The 14,028-nt window shown below is 39.1% G+C and overlaps 1 protein-coding gene across 31 annotated transcripts in view; it reads right to left on the bottom strand.

Annotated features, from left to right (window-relative positions):
- Window positions 1-14,028, bottom strand: part of Nedd4l (NEDD4 like E3 ubiquitin protein ligase) — a 353,886-nt gene that overhangs the window by 89,075 nt on the left and 250,783 nt on the right. Inside the window, exon 1 of one of the 31 annotated variants that reach the window (XM_087189019.1) lies at window positions 12,686-12,710. The exons of the other annotated variants lie outside the window; for them this stretch is intronic. The gene's annotated coding sequence lies outside the window, so the exon portion shown is untranslated. Of the gene's footprint in view, window positions 1-12,685; window positions 12,711-14,028 lie in introns of those variants that run through there. 31 annotated transcript variants of the gene reach the window in all.

Genomic DNA, 14,028 nt, shown 5'->3' on the forward strand with positions numbered 1-14,028 from the left:
GCTGGAGAAAAGCTCTAGCTGAACTTGGGGGAAAGAGCCTAAACACTGTCAAGAATGAAAAGCTCGCCTGTGCTCCCCTCTCATGTGCCAGGCAACTGTCAGAAGGAAGCTACAAAACCTGCCTGAGGCCACAGAACAGCTAGTTGGTAGGCAAGATAAAAGTCCAATAGTCTAGCTCTGGCATCCACATTTGCACCATCAGAAGGGGCACCTGCAACTTCAAGTACCACTGTCTTCATGAAAACCACGATGAGCAGCTCCTCTGGAATATAATCTTAGAGGAACTTGCTATGTGCACACTCCTGCATATGCCCTCTTACCATCTATATTTTAATATAAAAATGAGATGAAAAAGTGTAAGTCTGAAAAAATAAGTGGAAATGAATAGTTTTTATTCTTTTACTCTGCCCCTATCCTAACATCTGTTAAAGCATAACATTTCTAATTGGAGCACCTACACTGTAGGGCTATCCAAAGACTTCCTAGGGTACTTGGACATGGAAAATCCTGAACAAATCATCTTCTAGATCTGCCCATACATATGCCCTCTTCCCTATAACTGATCCGCCTGAGAACAGCATCTGCTTTCTGGTGCCTCTTCTTTTCTGCCTCCACCCTTCTAAATTACACACCTCCTGTTTGGGCTTTCCAAAAATATTCTCCTTTTTCTTCCCAAATCTTACCACAGTCCATTTTGATGGGTATAAAAGCCTCTGGAGTCAAAAGGGAAGGATAGTTTGCAAATACATAGCTCTTAAGCTGGGCATGGTGGTACGTGCCTGTAATCCCAGCACTCAGGAGGATGAGGCAGGAGGATTGCCAGGAGCTGAAGGCCATCCTGGGCTATTTAGTGGGTTCAAGGCCAGCCTGGAACATAGTGAGACCCTATCTTAAAAAACAAAACAAAACATGGTTCTTGAAGGTACAAACATAGCTGAGAAGATGAAAAGGAGATACTACCTGATTTCACCTAGATGACAACCTCATGGAATGACAACATTTTGCCTATTTACTATCTACCCACCCACTCATTCACCTGACTTATTTATTTGATTTACAAGATCAGATTTTCTTGAGGGTAGAAAATAAGTTCAATATAGCCGAATGTTTTCATAAGGAATGGTTTTGTTAATTCAATTTATGGTTGGTACTTTCCATAAAATAAACTGTATCTACAACTATAATACTAAGTTATCTAACATACTGGATATTTGAAGAAATAATTTGACTCACACATATAATAGTCCATTTACTTGAAATGATATCTTTTGCAACTACTAGAGTAATAACTTATTGAACTACTGATAAACTACAGATGTCAACTCAAAAATGTATGAGAAATAGTTTTATAAAATTCTCTAGGAAGGTCACTAAGAAAAAATGTTTAGAGATTTTTTAAGAGCATAACAATGTATTATAAAGTCAGGCCATTATGTAGGTAATTAAAAAGTTTCCTTCAAAACTTACTAAGTATTTAAAGTTCTCCTTCCTAGGGCAGGAAAAGAAAAATTCATTCTTTTAATATATAATGGGAAGAAAGAGTCTATAGTAGAAATCTTCAAAGCTTTGGGGAAAAATCACATACCATATCTTGACATTTAAACTAGGGATTTCTGGGAATGAGGAGAAACAATTTAATTTTGGTTTCTGGCAGGTGCTAATTTAGGTACAGAATATGGACCACCTTCTGTTTTCTACACTCTACTGAGGACCATTCCTTTCCCCAAGGAGCAAGCTCTGACTTATTCTTCTAGTCCAGTGATGGTGAAACCTCTAAGAGCTTTCAATGATAACAAACAGACTGCTGCGGCATTTGTGCTGCAGGTTCACCAACCACTGTTAGTATCCCTAGGACAAAATAATACCTGCAGGTCTTAGGCAGGACTGATGTGTGGTGTGGAAATGAGGCTCTCACCTGGCAGGATATTGGTATTACCTGAAAAGTTCTAAAAGCATGGGTACACGCCTCAACTCAGATAATCACAATTCTGGTGGAAGGGCTCAACCCTGGTCTGTTTCAAAAGCTTTCCGACTTACTCTGATTTGTGGCCAGGGTTAACAAGCACTGAGTAAAGCTCTTGGTTTTCCCTGTCCACAAAAGAGAAACTGTAATTACCTATGAAACTGGCAGGTAATTGCAATCTCTAGCAGTATAAAACAGTTCCTTTCCCCTCTGCTCCTCTGCTAAACAGTTCAGTGGTGTCCCTCCTGTTCTCCTACATGAGAAGTAGCAGGACCCATTTACATATGTGGGTAAAAATAACCGTTGAGCCAGAATGTGGATGAGATGGGGGGAGGGGGCGCATTTTTGGCTGCCCCTGTTTGGAACCCTGGCCCTCTGGCCCGATAGGGCCGAGATATTAATAGGAATAAGACTCACAGGTGCACAGACAAAGCACAGGGATTCTGCTGGTTGTGGCCAAGGGATATGTGCCTGCCAATCTAATATTGGAACTAAAAAGACAAATCTCATTTCAAAATGGAATCAGAGGATGCAAAGTCATTTAGTACAACACATATCTGAAACTTGTGTTTCTATCCATCTGCTTACTCTGTTAGCTCTGAATATCATCAGTGATGGGCAGCTCACTACCTACTGGGAAAGGAGAGATGGGATGAGTTTTGTATACATATACAACTAGTTCAAAATCTTATGTATCTATGATAGTTGAGTGACCAAGGTCTTAATCACCACCAAAGATCAAACTCCTCATCCATAAAGTGAGGATAAAAACAACTGCACGTTGCATAAAACTGGCATTAAATGGGACAGTTAGATTTAAGAAATGTCATTTCCACCAAAATTTCTCAAAGTTAGCACTATTAGCATTAAGGGTGGGATAATTCTTTGCTGTAGGGAGTTGCCTTGAGCTTCATAGGATATTTGGAAGTATCACTCACAAGCTAATCATGACAATCAAGTATGTCTCCAGGCATTGTCAAATATCCCCGCAGGAGGTGGGAGTAAAGTGTTCCCAGTTGAGAACTACTGCCGAATCCCACTGCCCTCCCTCCTGCTGAGGAAGGTGTTTGTTCCACCTTTGAGCGATTCCAGATGAATGTCAGTGTTCTTATGCTTATTTTTCTGTAACTCTCAGGCCCTGAAGCACCAAGGAAGGAGGAAAAGTAAGGTGAGTTTCCCAGACTAGCAGGTGGCGGGGCTGGGACTTGAACCCAGTCTCTTCCACTGTAACACTTAAGAGTCATTTGTTTCTATTGTGTGTATCTCAGGGACTCACTGCTTTACCAAGGGACAGGATGGCTTAATTACTTATTTGAAGAAAAGTATGTCTTTATTCTCCAGCTTGTTTCCTTCCAGCCCGTACAGTATTTCAGAAAAAGAGCAATTGGCAAGCAAAGCTCTAAACACTAGTTTCCTAATTATTGGCCAAAACAGAACATGCCATAGTACAACATGTGGCTTCCAGAAAACCCCTGAGAGGCTGAAATTGAGGGACTGAGCTCCTGGCTTGACTAAGTTGTGTTTAAAAATTAACAGCAGAGGCCGAGGATTTAGCTCAGTGGTTCTGCTGCCTGCTACACAAGTGCAAGGACCTGAGTTCGATCCCTGGTACCAAAAAAAAAAAAAAAAAATTAACAGCAGAACTATTTTCATAAACAAGAAACCATATTCATCTATTCATCTAGGCGTGTAACTGGGAACACACAATGGGGAAGCTGTCAAAGTTAGGAAGTCCCAGGAATAAAAGAAAGTGAATATGAACATACTTTAGATAAAAGTCACAGAGGAGAAAAATGACCCCAATATTCTCTTCAGTGTCATGTCAAATGACTTCAACCATCAAACCGCTAAAGAAAACTAGAAGTAGCATAACAGGGTTTAAACGTACTTCAAACATATTAGGCACCAAACAAACAGAAGACAAACCTGGGAGAGAAAAGTTGAAGTAATCATCTGTGACCAGGAATCACTGGGCACTACAAGTCAAGTGATCATGCTTGCAAGGTGGTTGTGTAGCCAGCCTTTGGGAAACCCACCAGGATGAGGGCAGTGAGGCCTGAGAGCAAGCTTGCCCAACACTGACCGTATGCACCCTGACACCTTGCTTACCTCAGCCCAGTCCCACCCTGAAACCTACATCTTCTGCACATCAGCAGGCTCCACACTGATGACTCTGAGATGGAAGATTTGAAGGAAACACCCTCACCTAAAAGTGCTGGCCTTGATGCATGTGTGCTACATGAGGGGCATGGAGAAGAGTCCTTGAAGGCCTGAGGACTGCACTGGGCCTTGGGCACTGCTCCTGGTTCAGGAACTGACTAGCTGAATGGTCCTAGACACAAGCCTTTCTTGGACCAGGTCCCTCATCTAGAAAGTGGGGCTAAAGACCACTTGTACTTCCCATGTGGTCAACTGTTACAGATGGCAGATGTCTGTGTATGTAGAAAGCTCATGCAAGTTTCTATGGAATGTTATTAAGTTACTGTAGTAATATTTTAAATTGACTATTGAGAAATAGGAGGAGCAGTGAGTTTCTCAAAATAGGCCAACTGGAAAGCACACAGCTACTCTCAGCAACTGGTGAGTCAGTCAGTCTGGTCTCCGATCAAAGAACTTCTATTGTATTGGGAAGTGTTCAGCATGTACAGTTTGAAAAATGATGATCTATCCTGTGGGGGCAAAATGTATGAAAGGGCTTCAAAAAAGGAATGGAGTGTTATATAGTTAATTCATCCCTTAAAACTAAATCCATGAAGCAATGAAATGTAACATGAAGACCAAGATGGAAGATTAAAGGAGACTTCAGAGTTTGGTCTAAATTTAAGATGGGAATATTCTTTAGGATTTTAGAAATAACTTTTCTTTTTTTTCTTTTCTTTAAAAGATGATCTGGCAGGAAGCTGTCACCAACTAGTGAATATGACGGGAACATGAAACCTATGATCCTGATGAAAACTGTATCATGAAAAGTAATCCCTGGGCTAGACTCCAAAGCCAATGAAATCTACCTGGGCCACCAAACAGCACTAACTTAGGAGCTTCATTTACACTCTAACCTCAGGCTGAGGTTGAAGTGAATACTTTCATCAGCTGGGCCAACAAGGAGCATGACAAACCTCTGTCACCCCTTCAAGTGTACACTGGTGAGCACCTGTATATGCACAGAAAACCATGGAGCAATGACTGACAGCTGTAGTGAGATCCTATCGGAGCTGGGCTTGGGGCTAGGGCAAAGTTTCTGGATCATCTTAAATATTCAAGAGAATTCTGCATTCAACTCCATACTTCAATGGCCAATTTGAACACTAGAGTTATAGCTCTCCTACAAAAGTCTTCGAGTGAAACAAAAGCTTCAAGAATACCCACTGCGTTTTTGTTCTATGACGCTAGCTTGAAAAGAGTAGAGTCTGCCTGTAAACTGCGGGGCTCAGCAGAACTGTCCATCTGTTCTTTCCACCCTGTCTAAGACCCAATTGCACTGAGCAGCTCTAACATGGGAACAATGGTATGCAATCCAATACATTATTACTGGATTCATGAAAATAGTATGTTTAAAACCAGCACAAGGCCTTGAGTTTACTGGTACCTGGGAGGTAAATGAAATTGTTATGCTACAGGAGACCTCCCTGAAAGAAACCCAGAAGGAGTGAAACATTGCAGGCAGTTCTTGTAAGCTGGTCTATGTACTCACAGCTATAAACTATACAGATGATTCTCACAGAATTCCTACCCTTCAAATTGATCAAAGCAGTTCTACTTCAGTAAAATCAGACTTCTAATGACTATGTTTACGAGGTAAAATGAGGGAGAAGGGAGTTAGTCAATAGCAATAGTCCAGGGTTTAAATACTTTAAAACAAATATATTCAAACACTTAAATCTTAAATGAATTTTAAATAAATTGTGGTTCTTCTATCTTGTTACCTGCTCTTTTCTTCATAGTTCAAAGGAGTACTAGAGGAGTTAAAGAAACCTAGGTCCTAACCACAGAACCCAAAGAAAATCATTTAAACTTTCTGTTATATTATTTCCACTACAAAATATTAAAGTTAAGGTTCATCTAAGGTACTTTAGATCTAAATAGTTCTCAGAACTATATTGTCAACTTCCTTTGACTTTTATGTCCATTTTGAACAAACTATGTTAACAAATATTCCTGTAAATCAAGCAATATTTACCTTTTAATTTAGACTGGGGAGAAAACTTAGCAAAGTAGACAGCTGCTGATGGTGGAAGCCTTGCCCACTGGACTGCATGCAATCATCCTGGAACCTGAGCACCTAACAGGGCCCAGAGAGGAACAGAGCTCAGCAACACTACATGGAATTGAGCTGGAGCTCTCGGCTGCCATATCCACAGGAACACCCAACATGATTTGTGCAAACAGAACAGGCCCGAGTGCTGCGGTGGGCAGCATGGATGAGTGTGCTTCTGTGGAGTGATTTTACTCTACTTCCAGCCCTACGCCTTACTGGATAGTGATTTAATTCAGTTACTCAACTTCTCTGAGGTCAATTTCCCATCTACAAAGGGGATAGTAACACAGACATAGCAGGTATGGGAAGAATCTGGGAGAAGATGGGGGCGCTGGGTAAAGGTAGTATTAGACCCAAATACAATTCTCCAGGGTACAATTTTGCAAAAACTTCCATTTAAGCTACAGGTAGTAGCCCTCCTGTTTGCATGACATTATTAACTTTAAGCTATAGGTCAACAACAATTATAGATGAAGCACTTGCTTTTAAGCGTTAGGTTAATGAAGGAGTCTAAGTGTCCCACATAACTTGCCTCACAAGAATGTAGAGATACTACTCTTACATTACAGCAAACAAAAACACAGGAAGGTCATTTGTTTAAGGTCACATGGTTGGTGAGCAGTAGAGTCAAGATCTGAACTCATACCACAACAGTTACAGTCTTCCATGTCACAGACTTGACTACTTGTACTCAAAGTGAAAAGTCCTGATTCCTGGGGGCCAGGGATTTAGCTCAGTGGTTCCAGTGCTTGCCTCAGGAGCACAAGGTCCTGAGTTCGATCCCTGGTACCAAAAAACAAAACAAAAAACAGTCCTGATTCCTATTAATCGGAAAGTCTTTTCTACATTTTTCCCTTCTCCATTCCTAGTTCATCTTCCAAAGGGGTTTGGGTAGAGGAGGAAATGGCTTATCTATTTATTTGTGAAATATACAAAGAGTGATCAAAAGATATGGTGAATATTTTTATATAATAAAGAACTTGCATTATAGTAAAAGAAACATTGTCAAGAATGATAGGATAGGGGTTGGGGATTTAGCTCAGTGGTTCCACCACCTGCCTCACAAGTGCAAGGCCCTGAGTTCGATCCCCGGTATAAAAAAAAAAGATATGCTAAAGGTGTTCAAAGTGAGGGAGACTATTTTGAGGGGAATTAATGGCAATGTATCTTTTATTGTAATAAGAATTTATTTTAAACGTTCACCATATATTTTGATCACATCCATAACTTACTAATATCTATTTTAGACTTTTATCTAGAAAAGCTGTCCAAATGTGGTTGAACGGATTTTACCCATCTGCAGAAAACAGTTTAGGGCATCAAAGTCAGAGATGGCAACTAGCTTCAGAGTTAAGATTTTCAAAAAGAAAATAAAATATATTCAATAAATGCAAAGGTACTGAAAAAATGGTTCTGCTTTAGTACATACTGTATTTTTTCTTGAAAGCATCAATCTTACCCCCCCCAAAAAAACCCTTGGTATCTATCAAAGTTTTTCATTTCAGTCAAACTCTGTTTTTATGTCTCCTTCCTTACAAAAGGGACTGAAGGCCAAAGATGGCACTCAGACAAGGGCACTGATATGGCACCATCTCAAACAACTCATCATGCAGAATACACATGGCATGTGAACAACTAGCAGCTTTGAGTAGGAGGAATCCTCTTGTTTACCCTTAAAATTGAAGAATTTTAATGAAATAAAACCATAAACTCCAGAATGTTATCATTCACACAAGACCGAACTGTGTTCAAACACAGTCCTTCCTAAACCTCATCACATACAGGGGTATATAAATGTACATGTTATTATTTATAACAAAAGTACATACAGATAGTCAAGTGACTTGATTAACAATAATATTTACAAGGCAATTGACATCAATGTAATGACTACATAATCCTCTCTCATGTTATGAATCATCATTACCTACCATCAGCAACTTAACTATTTTATTTTGCTTTTTACTGGCAGAAATATGCTATGATGAACTTGAGAATTCATGGGGACAAAAACATAGGAAACATTGTCACATAAAATGTAACTTAGGAGCTCAGCCTATATCCAAGGTGAAATGGTATTACAAGAAATGTTTAATTTGTCATCATAAGCTTGCTGGAGGGGAGCAGACAGAACAGTGTTTGATGACGTGGGCAGTGTGCTAAAGAGAGCCAATAAACTCATCCAATCCACAAACACTTCTCTCTAAAGGAAAAAAGGGGAGCAAGAAAGAAAGGACAAACTTTAATGCAATGTTCTAAACACTACATGTGCTATTTCATTTAATGGTGCCAACAACCTTGAGTTAAGTAACATTATTAGCCCTCTTGTGAATATCAAAAAAGTGTGATTTAGAAAAGGCAAAGTAACTTGCTCAAGGCCCAACAGTAAGTGTGAATCATGCAGGAGATGTAAGATTCAATCAACCTCAGGGTAGTCTTTCTATATTGTCCACATGGATTAAAGATAATCAGGGTCCTGGAAATAAACTGAACATCAGGCATCCCTGGACTGGTATCAATATTATGCATCACAACTCACAGAAATTCAGGCTTCCTTAAAAATATGCACAAAGGCCACCCGATGCTCTCTAAGCTGCAGCAACCTGCTCGGTGAGAGAAGACAAGCAGCTTGAAGCTCCTGTGGTGTCCCGGGCCACGCCCACGGCACGGTGAGGTCGGCTTAGCCACCCGGGTGCCGCCAACGCTCAGGTCCGTCCCCCATCCCCCGCCCCGTGCACCGCCTACCTTCTGGCTTTTCTGCTACCTGGTCCCACCCACACTACAGAGGCACAGGAGATTATAAAGACCCTTGTCCTGAGCGCCACAAGACAGAGCAGAAGTTAGAAACAGAAAGAGGGCTTCTCAGGCTCCTCGAAGAAAACTGAAGCTCAGCAGAAAAGTAAAGAGAATCTCTACCATAAAGGCACATCAGACCACTGTACTTGGTCAGTTTCTGGCTTGCTGAGACTCATTGACTTGTATAAGCACAGGGATTCCTACGCTGCCTACTGTGACAGCAGAGACGTACCCTGAAGGAGGCCCATAATTTCTATTGCTATTTGCAAAAAAGAAAAAAAAACTTTTTTCTTATTTTTAATTCTTAATTTTTACTTTTTTTCTACTCTTCAAAGTTTTACTTTTTTTTCTGTCTTTCTTTTATCTTTTCTCTCCCTCTCTCATTCTCTCACTGTCCCACATAGTTCCTCATCTCCCCATTTGTTCCTTTCTGCACTGAATTCGGATTTCTCCCTTACTGTTCTTTTCTTCTCTTTTTCCTTCTCTTGATTATCATTAGGTTGAAAGGAAAGTAAATTTGGTATCTAGCCTCCCTGTTGCCGTTAGGTGATTCTATTCACATCTTTGTTCTTTCATTCTGCCATTTTCTCTTGCCTTTAACAACTTCTTAGCGTTTGTGTGATCTTTCTGTGTCTTCTGGCCTCACTGCTAATCTTACCTGTTCTTTCTATCTGTCCCTCCCTCCCCAACTCCTTTCAACTCCCCACCCCGAAGGGGAAAGATGCTATATTCAAGAGTTTATTCATTATAAACTTATGTTGGGTTGGTCCTTGGTTTTAATTTAACTCACATAGTTAAAAGCGATAGATTAATAACTACCACAAACTGTCATTTTCTAAGCTATGCTTGATGCTATGGTATTGCTGACTATGTCATTTGAGCTAACATGTTGTGATTGATCTAATTAGTTTTCCTTCCTGGTATAAGAAAAATATAATAGCTTCAGAGTCATTAGAGTCTGAAAACCCAAACACAAGCCATATCTAGAAGACACCTCTGAAAAGCAATCATTCCACAAGGGTTTTATACACAAGCAACAAAGATACCTACATTAAGCAATCTTGAAATATCAACCCAGGAATCAAATCAAGGACAGTACCAAAACAAAAATGAGAAGAAACTTAAGCAAGGCACAAACACAGCCTTCCATGCCACAAAAAGGAAATTCTGGGGGAAATGAGGTGGAAAACTCTGATAAGCAACCACTTGGACACCCTGAACTGATAGCACAGGAAGTAAGAAAGCAGATGCATGAGGCTCTAGAAAAATTCAAAACAGGAATAATCTCCCAGATAAATACAGACATGGTGATCAGAGTGAAAGACATGATTAGAAGCTCTAGAGCAGAAACAGATAAGAAAATAAATGAGATCAGAAACATGCTGGAAGCCATGAATGCCCAGCATAAGAAAGAAATGGAAAACATGATCGCTCAACATAAGAAAGAAATGGAATCCATGAAACAGATTCAAGCAGATATGCAGGAGATTAAAAACTCCATTGAGAGCATGCAGAGCAGACTAAGAGAATCTGAAGACAGAATATCTGATATAGAAGCCAAGATTGTGGTTAAGGACCATGAATATAAATAGAGATTTCTTAAAGATAGCAAGGGACCATGAGAAATCAATCCAACAGCTGCTAGATGATGCAAAGAAGAATAACAGAAGACTCATAGGAGTCCACGAAAAAACAGGAGAAAGTACAACGGACATAAAAAAAACTGTTCACAGAAGTAATAGTAAATAACTTCCCAGACAGAGGTAGAGAGTTGGACATACAGATAAGTGAGGCATACAGAACTCCAACCAGCCAGGACCAAAAAAAATCTACACCTAGGCATATAATAGTCAAGATCCCAGAAACCCAACAGAAGAAGAAAATTCTGCAGGCAGTTAGAGAAAAGAAACAAATCACCTACAAAGGAAAGCCCATCAGAATCATGGCAGATTTCTCAACACAAACCCTCAAATCAAGGAGAGCCTGGAGTGAACTATTTCAAGCCCTAAAAGAAAATAACTTCCAACCTAGACTGTTGTATCCGGCAAAATTATCTTTCAAAATTGATGGGGATATTAGATACTTCCTTGACAAAGTACACCCGAGAAATTTCGTGAACACCAAACCAGCACTCCAAACAATTTTAAGCAATATCCTAGAAAAAGACAATGAAGGTCACAACTCCATGAGGACCAGCAGAGAGAAGGCACCAGGCAAGGTAAGTCACTAAAGCGAAAGGGGGGAAAATAAGAAATAAAAGACCCAACAAGAGTAAAACATCATGACAAGGATCAGTCAATATGTCAATTATAACTATCAATGTTAATGGCCTCAATTCACCAATCAAAAGAAATAGACTGGCAGAATGGATTAAGAAGCAAAACCCAGCAATATGCTGTATACAAGAAACACACCTAACTCAAAAGGAAATCCATAGACTGAAAGTAAAAGGATGGAAAACAGTTCTCCATGCGAAAGGAACCCAGAAAAAAGCAGGCGTGGCAATCTTATTTGCAGACAAAGTAGATTTCAAACCAAAACTAATTAAGAGAGACAAAGATGGTCACTACATCCTTGTGAAAGGAACAATCCAAGAGGAAGAGATGATAATCCTAAATATATATGCACCAAATACAAATGCCCCCAACTATACAAAACAAATATTAACGGACATGAAAAACCAAATAAGCACTAATACAATTGTAGTGGGGAACCTCAACACCCCTCTATCACAAATAGACAGATCAACTAGAAAAAAAATTAACAATGAAATTCTAGAATTAAACGAAGCTATTGAACAAATGGACTTAATAGATGTTTACAGAGTGTTCCATCCCATAAAATCAGAATACACATTCTTTGCAGCTGCACATGGGTCATTCTCCAAAATAGATAACATGCTAGCTCATAGGACATATCTAAGTAAATGTAAAAGAACTGAAGTTATCCCCTGTATATTATCAGACCATAGTGCAATGCAATTGGAGATCAATAACATAAGAAACTGCAAAACACCCACAAATACATGGAAATGGAACAACACCCTCCTGAACAACCAATGGGTGACAGAGGAAATCAAAGAAGAAATTACAGTTTCTACAAGTAAATGATAATGCCAGTACAGCATACAGGAATCTGTGGGACACAATGAAAGCAGTTCTACACGGGAAATTCATAGCAGTGAATGCCCATATTAGGACAACAGAGAAAACTCAGTTAAATAACTTAATCCAGAACCTCAAGCTCCTAGAAAAAGAAGAGCATAACAAACCCAAAGCTCATACAAGAAAGGAAATTATAAAAATCCGAGGAGAAATCAGTGCAATGGAGACTAAGAGAACGATACAAAAAAAATCAACGAATCAAAGAATTGGTTTTTTGAAAGAATAAATAAAATCGATAAACCTTTAGCCAATCTTATCAAAAAAGGAAAGAAAAGGCTCAAATCCATGCAATTAAGAATGAAAAAGGTGAAGCCACAACAAATCCAGCAGAAATCCAGAGAATCAATACCTACTTTGAGAACCTGTACTATAATAAAATGGAAAACACAGGAGAAATGGACAGATTCCTAGATACATATGAATTGCTAAAATTAAATGAAGAAGATATAGAAATTCTAAGCACCCCAATAACAATGAGTGAAACTGAAAATGTAATAAAAAACTTACCAACAAAGAAAAGCCCAGGTCCTGATGGCTTCACTGCTGAATTCTACAAGACATTTAAAGAAGAACTATCACCATTACTCTTTAAACTCATCAAGGAAATTTAAAGAGAAGCAAGGCTTCCAAATTCATTCCTGGAAGCAAGTGTTACTTTGATTCCAAAACCAGGGAAAGACCCAACCCAAAAAGAGAACTACAGACCAATCTCCCTAATGAACAGAGATGCAAAAATCCTGAACATGATACTGGCAAACAGAGTACAGAGTGTCATCAAGAAGATCATACACCCTGACCAAGTTGGATTTATACCAGGGATGCAAGGATGGTTCAACAACTGTAAATCAATAAATGTAATACACTATATTAACAGAGTCAAGGACAAAAACCACATGATCATATCAATGGATGCAAAAAAAAGCATTTGACAAAATCCAACACCCATTCATGATAAAAACGCTACAGAAAATTGGAATAGGAGGTCTTTATCTCAACCTGATTAAGGCTATCTATGAAAAACCAACAGCCAACAACATACTAAATGGTCAAAAACTGAAAACTTTCACACTAAAATCAGAAACAAGACAAGGATGCCCATTATCACCATTCCTGTTCAATATTGTTCTGGAAACATTAGCCATAGCAATTAGAAAAGAGAAAGGAATAAAAGGAATAAAGATAGGAAAGGAAGAAGTGAAACTGTCATTATTTGCTGATGATATGATACTTTACATAGAAGACCCAAAAAACTCAGTCAAAAATCTTCTAGACCTAATCAACAGATTCAGTAGAGTAGCTGGATACAAGGTCAACACTCAAAAAACAATAGCCTTTTTATACACAAATAGCAGACCCATTGAGAGAGAAATTCGGGAAATAATACCTTTTACAATAGCATCTAAAAAAATGAAATATCTAGGAATCAACCTAATAAAGGAAGCAAAAGACCTCTACAGTGAAAACTACAGCACTTTGAAGAAGGAGGTTCAAGACGATATAAAAAAATGGAAAGATATCCCTTGTTCCTGGGTAGGAAGAACCAATATAGTGAAAATGGCTATACTTCCAAAACTACTATATAGATTCAATGCAATGCCAATTGAAATTCCAACAATATACTTCACAGAACTAGAGAAAACAATCCAAAAATTCATTTGGAAGCAGAAGAAACCTAGAATAGCTAAAGCAATTCTAGGCAACAGAGACATGGCTGGGGGCATCACAATCCCCAACTTGAAACTGTACTACAAAGCTACTATGACAAAAACAGCATGGTACTGGCAAAGAAACAGACCCGAAAATCAGTGGAATAGATTAGAAGATGCAGAAACAACTCCAGACATACTCAG

This window comes from Heterocephalus glaber, unplaced genomic scaffold (assembly GCF_053883595.1).
Source record: "Heterocephalus glaber isolate CG9 unplaced genomic scaffold, H.glaber_assembly_v1.0 deba00000331, whole genome shotgun sequence".
Classification (NCBI taxonomy): Eukaryota; Metazoa; Chordata; class Mammalia; order Rodentia; family Bathyergidae; genus Heterocephalus; species Heterocephalus glaber.